We start from the raw sequence: 12919 nt of genomic DNA on the forward strand, positions 1-12919 counted from the left end.
GAATATGGTGCTGAGCGAGAAGGGAATATCACTGACCGGAATCCTTGAACTTGGCCGCCAGAGGGAGTTAGCACATGCCAGGGCGGCCCACATGGGCACGACCCTACAGAAACTACATCCGGCCCTCACAACAGCAACTGTGGCCCAGATCACGAATCGCCCAATTCAGGAGGGACGAGGCCAGTGGAAACAACACGCACCCCAAATGGCAACACCGAATCCGGGACCCATGGAATGTGGGTGGTGCGGAGGGTCTCGCCACGGACGACGCAACTGCCCGGCTCAAGGAACCACATACGTTGCATGTGGCAGAAAAGACCACTACGCCAAGGTATGCAGCTCGTCAGGAGTGCCACAGCAACTACCGCAAGCACCCCAGGACAAGAGTGCAGGAAAGAAAAAGAAACAGGCCAGCGCCCGACGTCTCGAAACCACCAATTCCTCGACAGAGGAGGAAGGGGACGACGCAGCACATATCCAACAGGAAGCTGCAAATGAACATTGGAAAAAAGGAAAGAAAGTATACCTAGTTTCAGCCCTCAACTACGGAAGCACTACACCAAAAAGTAAACTGAGAAGACGAAAATGCCAGGTAGCGATCCAGGGCCAAAACATACTAATGACCATAGACACAGGGGCATCCGTGAACATCATGCCACTGACGATGTTCAGAAAACTACAGCCCCAACCTGCCCTGAAATCGACGGACACACTACTATTCGCATACAGGTGCAAGACCCCACTGCTCATAGTAGGCAGATTCCAGACCGAAATCAGTCAAGGGGAAAAGTCACTGCAGTCAAAAATCTACGTGGTAAATGCAGGCATCGAATGCCTCAAGAGCGGAGACTCAGCAGAGGACCTCGGGTTGAAAGGCTTCATTTGCGAAGTGACCGACTCACAAGAAGTCAACAACATTCTCGAGAAATACCCAAACCTCCTCAAGGGGATCGGATGCCAAAAAGGAAAGTCAATCAGGCTACACATCGATGAGTTAGTCCAATCGAGAGCAGTGCGACACAGAAGGACACCATTCCACATACGCAGCCAAGTGGAAAAAGAACTAAGGGCACTGGAGAAAGCGGGCATCATCGAGGAAGTAACTGGGCCCACGCCATGGGTCTCTCCCATGGTTGTCACCAAGAAGCCCAAACAACCGGGGAAGGTCCGAATATGCACATACATGCGCCTCCCCAACGCAGCAATAAAAGGGGAGCGCCACATCACCCCAACCCTCGATAAGATAGTGGCAGACCTCACAGGATCCAAAATATTCTCAAAGGTCGACCTGAACGCCGGATATCACCAGCTGAAGCTACACCGGGATTCCCTGTACATCACGACATTCTCAACTCACATCGGCCTACGCAGGTACAAGCGCCTGAGTTTTGGAATCTCCTCAGCAGCTGAGGTCTTCCAGCAAATAATACGCGACATTCCGGGAGTTTTAAACGTCAGTGATGACATTCCAATTCATGTAGGCAACAAAGAACATGTACGAAGGCTCCACATGCTACTCGGTAGGTTAGAGAGTGCTGGTCTAACAATCCACAAAGAAAAATGCTAGTTCCTGAAGGAAGAGATCTCGTTCTTTGGGTACACGTTCAATAGCGCAGGCATCTCGGCGGACCCCCAAAAAGTAGCAGGCATCCAAGCTGCCACACCCCCCACCACACCAACAGAGGTGCGCAGTTTCCTAGGAATGGCCACCTATTGCGGAAGGTTCATCCCAAACTTGGCCACACTATCTGAACCTCTTTGAGAACTCGCAAAAGCCAGCATGAAATGGGAGTGGGGGCCCACCTGCCAAGAGTCATTCGAGCACATCAAGACATCACTCTCGGCAGACACCACCATGGTTACTACGACCCTGCACTGTCAACCGAATTGTACGTGGACGCCAGCCCCGTGGGTCTGGGGGCCATTCTCATACAGGTGGCCAAAACAGGAGAATCGATGCCGATTGCCTATGCATCCAGAGCACTGACGGAGCAACAATACTCCCACATCAAAAAAGAGGCGATAGCTGTACTGTGGGGCTGCCGCCACTTGCACCTATATCTGTACGGCCGGAAGTTCAAAACCTACACAGATCACAAACCACTGCTCCCGATCTTCACGGGCACCTCATCTCACCCCCCCCCCCTGCCAGGATTGCTAAGTGGCTGCTACAACTCCAAAAATACAACTTCGAACTGATGTATCAGCCAGGCAGTGGCAACCCGGCGGTCTTCCTGTCAAGACACCCGAGAGCGGCAACACCGAGGGAAATGCATGTAGCAGAGGAAACAGCAAAACACCTCTGCCAGGTGATACACACCATGAAGCCACGAGCAATCGGACTAGAAGACATCGTAGAGGCCACGCAAAGTGACCCATTCTGTAATCTGGTGAAGGACATGATCATCTCGGGGGAATGGAAGTCGTTCCTACGGAACATCCACAATAGAACAGCGGAAGCCAAAGAATTCCTCACGGGAATCTTCACAGTCAGGCAGGACCTATCCATCACGGAAGAAGGGCTCATCCTACGAGGAACCCGAATCGTCATCCCTCCAAGCCTACAGGACAAAATAGTGGCGTTGGCACACGAAGGCCACCAGGGGATAGTAAGGACCAAAGCCCGGATAAGGCACAGCGTATGGTTTCCCCACATTGATGGAAAAGTTGAGTGGCTAGTCAACACCTGCCTCCCATGCCATATAACGGGGCCACCGCCCAATCCGGAGCCCATTCAATCGGCGGAGCGAGGGTCCGTGAGGTGGGACGCCATAAGCATAGACTTCTGCCAAATACAGAAAGGAACCTACCTATTGGTGGCGATTGATGACCACTCCAGGTACCCGGAGGTCAAGATCGTCAATTTCACGGCAGCAGAGGTGGTTATACCTGCGATCGAAAACATTTTTGCAACACATGGCCACCCGAGGAGAGTCAGGAGCGACAATGGCCCACCTTTCCAAGGAGAAGAATTAAAAAATACCTCATGGAACTCAACATCTGCTACCACCACATAATGCAGAGATGGCCGCAGGCAAATGGCGACGTGGAACGCTTCATGCGGACAATAAACAAGGTATTACGCCTGTCGTGCGTCAACGCTAGCCCATGGCAGGTGGACTTATACCGATTCCTACGGAATTAGAGTTATACCCCACAGCACAACGGGAATACCGCCGGCCGACCTAATTGTTACGCTCACCTGGTATCCACGGGGACGCCCTTATGCCCTGGTTGCCGGATTCACCCTGGACGTTCCCAATTCTCGACGATGCCTTCTGTGGCCGTCGGGCCTGAAAACACAGGAGGACTGGATTTAGGAACATACTTCGTTTCCTCCCACCAGCCCCCTGGACTTGACCTGATGGCCCACTCCTCACCTTGTTATGATGTCTGGCGTGCTCTCCATCCTGCCTTCTGTGCAGGGGCGCATAGTGTTCTGCGGGTTGAAGTGACCGAGTTAACTTCACTAGTGCTAACCCATTCAAGTGTCTTTAAGGAGGTAAGTCTGGTTATAGCAGTCTTTAAATGTCCTTGCTTTCCTTTCTTGCTAATTTCTTTTCTTGTTTGTTTCCCCTTAGGTGCACGGAGGTTCGGTGGGGCGCTACTTGGATCAGGTTCCTGCCAGGATGATGGACGCAGGAGCGTATGATGGATGGTAGGTTAAGCGCAAAGTGCGGCGCGGTAATGTCTTTTCTTGCTAACCTGTATTCTTTATTCCTTTTCAGGTCGCGATGGACTTTCTGGACGTGTGAAGATTTCCAGAGCGGAACCAGTCAAGAAATGCCCAGCCAGGTGAGGATCTTGTGATTACTGCCGTGAATGCCGTGAGTAACCTGTTTAACTTTGTTCTTCTTTCTCTCTTCCTCCAGGTGCTTCGTTCCGGTGCGAGCGTGGTGTCCTGATGATGCTGCCAACTGGATGGAAGACCGCGAGCAGCAGGAAACGACGGATGGAAAGTTGCAGGTAAGAAGAGACTGCTAATGATGTTCTTTTGTCTCCTCTGCAGGTCCGCTATTCAAGGATCGCCGGGTGCTGGTCTCTGAACACGATGAGCGTCACGCTGCTGGCTGCAGAATACTGCGAAGCACGTTCTGTAGCTTGGGTGCGATTTATATAGCCCTCTGTAAAGTAGTCCAGGCTACCACACCCTAAAACACTGCACCGCACAGTCTGGTTCCTAGGAACTAGACTGTATGGGTGCCTCCATGTTGGCTGCAGGCCTTCACAGGAAAAGTAGTCCCTTCAAGGTAAAGTCCCAATCTGAACATGAGCCTGGCACTAAAGGCGCCAGGACTGACTCCAGGAGAGCCTATAATGATAATGCAAGGCCCTTGGGGCCCCATATTAACCCTGAGTCCTGACCCCCTACCTGGCATGTGACCATGCCAATGGGGTTCTGGGTCATGGGTCGTGACAGCACTCTGTCTGGAAAGTTTCGATGAAACGTTCTAATTAAACGTGGTGCATGAATGTTCTCACTAGGTTCCCAAGATCTGTCTTGAGGGCCGTAACCCTTCCAATGGATAGTATAGTTTGGATCTGGTATATTTGGAATCCAGGATTTCTTTCACTTCAAATTCGGGTTCTCCATCGACCATTATAGGTTCAGGTGGTGGTTTAACTCGTGTACCGGGTTGTACTGGTTTTAGCAGTGAGACGTGGAATACTGGGTGAATTCGCATGTTGGCTGGTAATGCTAGTTTAACTGCTGCTGGGTTGATGATGGCTTGAACAGGATAAGGTCCCAAATAGCGAGGGCGAAGTCTGGGTTCCTTTTAGTGGTATGTACTTTTTTGCGGCTAGCCAAACTCTGTCTCCTACCTGATAGGGGCCTTTTTCCGATGTTGGTCAGCACATCTTTTTTGCTTATTTTTGGCTTGGATTAACTGTTCTGTTACCTTTTTAAAGGCTTGAGTGATGTTTGCATGAAGAGTCTTTACAGCCGGCATTTCTAGACTGGGAGGGTTGTCTAGTTCGGAAGTACGTGGATGTCTGCCGTAGAGGGTGTAGAAAGGTGTCTGACCAGTACTGGAATGGAAAGAATTGTTGTAAGCATATTCAGCTATCCATGATAGGTCTGTCCAGGTTCCTTCGACTTGGTGCAGCATGCATCATAGTTATTGTTCGAGAGTCTGGTTGGTCCTCTCTGTTTGACCATCCGTTTGGGGGTGATGGCTGGTGGATAGCTGGATGTCGATGTGAGCCATAGCGCAGCACTTTTTCCAGAAGTTGGATACGAATTGGCTGCCTCGATCAGAGACCAGGACTGAAGGGAATCCATGCAGTTTGATAATGTTTTCCAAAAACACCTTTGCTAGATGGGATGCACCCAGAAGGCCTTTGAAAGGGATAAAGTGTGCCATTTTAGAAAATAAGTCCAATACTACTAAAATGGTATTGAACCCTTGGCTGGGAGGTAAATTGGTAATGAAGTCGAGAGAAAGTGTGTGCCATGGTGCCGGAGGTATTTCTAATGGTTGCAGGAGGCCAGCTGGTTTTTGCTTCAATGACTTGTTTTGTGCACACACCCTACATGACTGAACGTATTGGATGACGCCAAGTGGGCCACCAATAATTGCATTTCACTTTGGCTAGGGTTTTGGCAATTCCGGGATGACCCTCCATCAAAGAATCATGATAGTCAGAAATGATTTGTTGTTGTAGTTCGGTTTTAGGCACGTACAGGCGTTCATCAAAATATGGCAATTGATTTTTAACGGTGTATTGTTTTCCTTTGGTATGCCATTCCAGTAACTCGTTTGGGGTTATTTCACGTTGGATCACGTTCCTAAGCTCAGTTTGTGTTAAAGCTGTGGTGAGGCCTAGAAGCTTGTCCTCAGGTATAATGGCCACTGGATCTGGGGTTGCATATTCTTTTTCATCGATGCCCATGCGAGGTAGTGCGTCAGCTTTCCCGTTTCTTACGCCTGGTCGATAAGTGATTACATAGTCCTACTCGGCGAAGAAAAGGGCCCATCGTAATTGGCGCGAGGATTGTGCTTTTGCTGTTTTTAAATATTGTTAAGTTCCGATGGTCTGTAATTACAGTGACTGTATGCCTGGCCCTCAAGAGATAATGTCGCCATGCCTTGAAGGCGGATTTTATAGCAAGCATTTCCTTGTCGTTGATGGCATAATTGAGTTCAGGAGGTGTGAATTTTCACAACCAGAAGGCCACGGGGTGCAATTGGCCAGTTTCAGGGTCTTTCTGAGAAAGAACCGCCCCCATAGCCATGCTGGAAGCATCTGTTTCCACGATGTAAGGGAGATCCGGACGAGGGTGTCGTAAAATCGGGGCTGAGGTGAACCTTTCCTTAAGTTCTTGGAAGGCCTTTTTGGCATCTTCTGTCCACATTAATTTTTTATTGTTTTTTTTTCAGAAGTAACGTGATCGGATGCACAATCTGAGAGAAGTCTGGAATGACTCGACGGGAGAAGTTTGCAAAGCCCAGCATGCTCTGGACTCCTTTTAACAAGGTCGGAGAGGGCCATTTAAGAATGGCATCCACCTTGTGTGCATCCATTCGAATGCCTTTCAGAGTAAGAACGAAACCAAGAAATTCTACTTCGGTTACGTGGACATTTTTTTTTTCAAGTTTTGCGTATAGTCGATGTTGGCGCAGTTTGGCAAGGACAGCACAGACGTGCTTGACATGGTCTTGTTTTGAGGTTGAATACACTAGGATGTCGTCTATGTAGACCAGGGCGCAAACATCGATCAACTCCCTTAGGACGTTGTTCATAAAATATTGGAACGCCGCCAGGGCATTGCAAAGCCCGAAAGGCATTACCTGGTACTCAAACAACCCATATTTAGTACGAAAGGCTGTTTTCCATTCATCTCCTTTTTTAACTCGGACCAGGTGGTACGCTACTCTGAGGTCTAACTTAGTATAAATCTGGGCATCTTTGACTTGATCCAGCATCTCGGGAATTAGGGGCAGGGGGTAACGGTTTTTCACGGTGATCGGCTTCAGGGTGCGATAGTGTCATGACGCGCGCTCCATGGAAGCTATGGAGCCAATGGAAGGGCTGATTCCGTGCCTCCACCAGCGGTCTAGTCTCCCACGCACTGCACGTTACCGTCATGACGCATATAAATAGGCGTCTCACGCGGTACTCTAGGCGTTGCAACCTTGCTTTCCTCGCCAGGTTTGTTACGCTAGTGCTCCTCTCAGACTCCCCTTGAGAATTCCCGCTTGCTCCCTCTTGTCAGTCAGCAGTGATTGCCCGCTCTGCTCCTAGCCCTTGATCTCTAAGGGTGCTTCCTCCTCTCCTCTGTTCCTCCCGCTTTGTAGCCCTTGTACCTTCTTCCGCTCCAGTGCTTTTCTCTTCCTTGTTGGGCATACCTCTTCGATTGTATGCTCCTTCCCACCGCAGTCTTCTGCAGACCTCTTCCTCATTCCTCGGCTACGGTATCCATTCAAACAGCGCTCAGGATACGCACGCTAACCCGACTCCCGCAGTGTCTTCTGGGAATTGAAGTCCTCTCATCTACTTCAACGGAAAGCCTTCAGCCTTCACATCCGTAGTGCTAACTACATCCAAGCACACCAGGGTTTTTCAGCCACGCTTTTCCCTGGTTTTGGGGGCGGCCTCCCGGAGGGCCCCCTCTGCCTTGCTGTCTGCCAGCGGGCAGGGTGGCTTCCAGTGGAGCTCGTCCCAAACTCAACAGGAAAGGACTGGACCTCTGGAGAGAAAGGAGAGCCATAGACACAGACAGTTCCTCAGAAGAACTCAGTACAGGTGAGGAGGAGGGAACCAAGGAGGGTATTTGTCAAGCAACCAATACTTCATCGCATGACAGTTTGCAACGCCCAAGGATGGCTAGCTTAGAGCAGTATCAAGAACTGGTTAATGCCATACAGGGGATAACTGCTGAGCTCCAAACCATGAAGGTAGAAAACACTGCCCTTAAGGCTGACAATGCCGCTCTGAGACAACAAATGATTCGGAGAGAAGAAGTTCGGGAAGATCTCCCACCTATGCCCTTACCTTGTGGGAAGTATGAAGGGAACCCCAAGAAGATTAAGGAATTCCTCGACGCCTGTAGGGTATACTTCACTTTTCGCCCAAAGATGTATGAATTCGACAAGGCAAAGGTTGGCTTCCTCGTCTCAAACCTTGGGGGTAACGCTCTAGCATGGGCCACCCCGTTGGTTACAGAAACTGATCCTGTGCTGAATGATTACAATGCCTTTGTAGTACGATTCAGAGAACGCTTTGAAAGGACCGAGACTTTGTACGCGTCTTATGAAAACATACTAGACCTCAAACAGGGTCTTTTTGATGTACAAACCTATGCCTCGAACTTCCAGAGGATAGCTTGGGAGACAGGATGGCCTGACTCAGTTAAGCAGACTCTCTTTCGGAGAGGGCTACATGAAGATTTGAAGGACGAACTCTCTCGAGTAGCAAGACCCTCCTCCTTCCAAGAACTGGTCGCTCTGACCCTCCAGGTGGAATTTCGAATTTCCGAGAGACGAGCAGAAAGAAGGAAGACCAGACCCAATCCGCCTTCTACACCATCCTCCTACTCACCAGCCGCTCCAGACAGATCTCTTCTCCAGACTGAAGAGCCCATGCAAATAGGTGCAGCGAGGGGTCCCCTTACCGCAGCAGAAAGAAAGAGACGAAAAGACCTGAGCTTGTGCATGTATTGCGGTTCTGAGAAGCACCTTCTAAGAGACTGTCCGGAAGTACCTCCCCGAAGATCGGGAAACGAAAGACCCCGACCCTGAGCAGGGAGACGGAAGGGGCTTCTCTTGCTAATCCCTGTTTTACAAGTTCACATATACCATGTACCCCCTCAAACCAACTTATGGTCCTAAAGATTGTCCTGGAATGGACCTCAACCCAAGCAGTTGAGTGTCTAGCAATGCTTGACTGTGGTGCAGCTGGGAACTTCATGGACGACCGATGGGCCAGTAGATACGCCATTCCTAGGAGAGAAAAACCTCAACCCATACCTGTAGAAGGAGTGGATGGTACCCCTTTGTCTTCCGGTCTTATCCGACAAGAAACCACGGCAGTCATGGTTAAGATGAAGACTCACCATGAAACCGTGATATTTGATCTGATAAAGGCTGCCCACTTTCCAGTGATACTCGGGATACCCTGGTTAAGAAAGCACAATCCGGGAATTGACTGGGTAACTAACATTATAGAGTTCAGGTCAGACCTTTGTATGCAGTCCTGTTTGAAGGAGGAAGGGCAACATTCACATCAGGGTGACACAGTGCCAGCGAGGAGTATTAACTCCATTCCTGTTACCTATCAAGAATTTACCGACATCTTTGCAGACACTCTTCCCAGACCTCTTCCTCCACATCGAGCCGAGGATTGTAAGATCGATCTCATACCTAATGCTGTGGTTCCATTTGGGAGAATGTATCCCTTATCCCTCCCGGAGAAGGAAGCATTAAGAGACTACCTAGCCAGCAATTTACAGAATGGCTTGATACAAGAATCAACTTCCTCGGCTGGAGCTTCTCTGTTCTTTATACCAAAAAGGGGAACCAAGGAACTCAGACCTTGTATTGACTTCAGGGGCCTAAATAGCCAAACCATACGAGATCGATACCCGATGCCTCTGATAAAGGAGATCATGGAAGCAGTACAAGGGGCAAAATGGTTTACCAAACTAGACCTCAGAGGGGCCTATCATCTCCTACGAATCAAACAAGGGGACGAATGGAAGACCGCCTTTCGTACTCCATTAGGTCATTTCGAGTACAAGGTAATGCCCTTTGGGTTGGTTAACGCGCCAGCCCAGTTCCAAAGATTTATGGACAAGGTCTTCAGTGATCTTCTGTTTAGATCCACTGTAGTTTACTTGGATGACATCCTGGTTTACTCTCACACTTTAGAACAACATCGTCTACACGTAAGAGAAGTGCTCAAGAGACTCCGAGACCACCACCACCTATTAGTCAAGCCAGAGAAATGTTTTTTTGAGGTTTCTACAGTTTCGTATCTGGGCTTTATTCTGTCAGAAGACCGCATTGAGATGGACCCTATCAAGACTACATCTATTAACAATTGGCCTGTTCCCAGCTCAGTCAAGGACATCCAGCGGTTCTTGGGACTGACAAATTTCTATCGGAAATTCATCACGGGCTTCTCCAACACAGTCCTACCTATCACAGCTTTACTTAAGAAAGGGGTGAAGTTCCATTGGACGCCAGAAGCAGATTCCGCCTTTCATCAGCTCAAACAAGCATTCACCTCTGCACCTATCCTCAGGCAGCCTGATCAGTCTCAACCCTTTATCGTAGAAGCTGACGCCTCACAAGGGGCTATTGGAGCAGCTCTACTACAAAGGAAGGAGGATCAACTCGAACATCCCATTGCCTATTATTCCAGAACACTTACCTCCAGTGAAAGAAACTATTCGGTGATTGAAAAGGAACTGTTAGCAATTAAACAGGCGTGTGAGGAGTGGCGCCATTTGTTGCAAGGAGCGAAATACCCGTTTCAAGTACGAACAGACCACAGGAACCTAAGTATTCTCCAACAGATGGAATGCAGGAACTCTCGTCATGCTCGTTGGGCTTATTACTTCTCCCAATTTGATTTCATACTCACATACCTACCGGGTAAAGACAATCACTTAGCTGATGCACTCTCCCGCAGCCACCAAGAAGGATCAGGGAATCACCCCGAACAGGAATGGCTGCTCAATGGGAAGAGATTCATAGGAACAGTTAATAAATATTTACAACAGGTTCTGGAAGCCCAAAGAACCACCTCTCTTCCAAGAGACCCCTCTCTAACCTACAAAGGAGAATACCTGTTTAAAGATGACTTGCTTTACCTGCCCACCCAAGATCTCCAGAACCAAGCCCTTTCGTGGTGCCATGATCTGCCTATGGCTGGTCACAAGGGCCGTGCTGCTACACTGGAACTACTGAAGAGGAATTTCTGGTGGACGAAGATGAATAAGGATGTTGTGGAGTACGTCTCTTCCTGTCCCATATGCGCTCAAAGCAAACACAGTTCGGCTAAACCATTGGGGCTTCTAAAACAGGATGAACCACCTGCCGGACCTTGGCAACATATATCTATGGATTTTATCGTGGAGTTACCCAAATCGGGAGGAAGTTCTGCTATCATGGTAGTGGTCGACTCCTTCCGTAAGCTGGCTCATTTCATTCCCCTTAGAGGCACTCCTTCTGCCACTACCACAGCAGACGTGTTCTTAAAGGAAATAGTCCGTCTCCATGGTCTACCTTCCTCAATTGTGTCTGATAGAGGAACACAGTTCACCTCCAAGTTTTGGACAACCTTGTGTAAACAGTTGCAGATTCAGAGAGCGTTGTCTTCTGGCTTTCACCCAGAAACAAACGGACAGACCGAACGCCTCAACGCTACACTTGAACAGTTTCTGAGATGTTACTGCAACCAGACTCAGGATAACTGGTATCATCTCTTATCGGTTGCAGAATTCTCGTATAACAACACCAAGCATACTGCAATTGGAATGAGTCCTTTCAAATGTACATATGGGTACGAACCCAAACACATCCCATTTCCTACTGTTCAACCCACTAATGTCCCTACCATAGACCTACTACTGGACACTCTGAAACAAACTCATAAGTCTGCTCAAGAAACCCTGTTAGCCAGTCGCCATACTTACAAGAGATGGGCTGACAAAAACAGAAGACCTAATCCTGATTGGAAGAAAGGAAGCAAGGTCTGGTTGTCCACTAAATACCTTCCCCGGAGAGTCCACCCAGGTAAATTCACTCAGAGATATATCGGACCGTTTTCCATACAACAACAGATCAATCCTGTGGCCTTTCGGCTAAACCTCCCGCACTCTCTTCGAAGAATACATCCAGTTTTCCATACCTCGCTTCTTAAGGATTATAAACCTGATCCTTTTTTGAGAACCTCCAGAAGAAAGATACCCAGTGTGGATGATGACGCCCAAGAGTATGAGGTTTCACGCATCTTGGACTCTCGTTACAAACACGGAGTCCTACAATACCTCATACTGTGGAAAGGATACCCTTGGACGGAAAGATCTTGGGAACCAGCCAAAAATCTGCATGCCACCAAACTCCTACGCATATTCCACAGACACCATCCAGGCAAGCCGGGAGGAAGGTCTTGGCGAAGGGGTTATACTGTCATGACGCGCGCTCCATGGAAGCTATGGAGCCAATGGAAGGCTGATTCCGTGCCTCCACCAGTGGTCTAGTCTCCCACGCACTGCACGTTACCGTCATGACGCATATAAATAGGCGTCTCACGCGGTACTCTAGGCGTTGCAACCTTGCTTTCCTCGCCAGGTTTGTTACGCTAGTGCTCCTCTCAGACTCCCCTTGAGAATTCCCGCTTGCTCCCTCTTGTCAGTCCGCAGTGATTGCCCGCTCTGCTCCTAGCCCTTGATCTCTAAGGGTGCTTCCTCCTCTCCTCTGTTCCTCCCGCTTTGTAGCCCTTGTACCTTCTTCCGCTCCAGTGCTTTTCTCTTCCTTGTTGGGCATACCTCTTCGATTGTATGCTCCTTCCCACCGCAGTCTTCTGCAGACCTCTTCCTCATTCCTCGGCTACGGTATCCATTCAAACAGCGCTCAGGATACGCACGCTAACCCGACTCCCGCAGTGTCTTCTGGGAATTGAAGTCCTCTCATCTACTTCAACGGAAAGCCTTCAGCCTTCACATCCGTAGTGCTAACTACATCCAAGCACACCAGGGTTTTTCAGCCACGCTTTTCCCTGGTTTTGGGGGCGGACTCCCGGAGGGCCCCCTCTGCCTTGCTGTCTGCCAGCGGGCAGGGTGGCTTCCAGTGGAGCTCGTCCCAAACTCAACAGGAAAGAACTGGACCTCTGGAGAGAAAGGAGAGCCATAGACACAGACAGTTCCTCAGAAGAACTCAGTACAGGTGAGGAGGAGGGAACCAAGGCG

The sequence above is a fragment of the Ambystoma mexicanum genome, chromosome 14 (assembly GCF_040938575.1).
Source record: "Ambystoma mexicanum isolate Mex_15411 chromosome 14, UKY_AmexF1_1, whole genome shotgun sequence".
NCBI classification, from domain to species: domain Eukaryota; kingdom Metazoa; phylum Chordata; class Amphibia; order Caudata; family Ambystomatidae; genus Ambystoma; species Ambystoma mexicanum.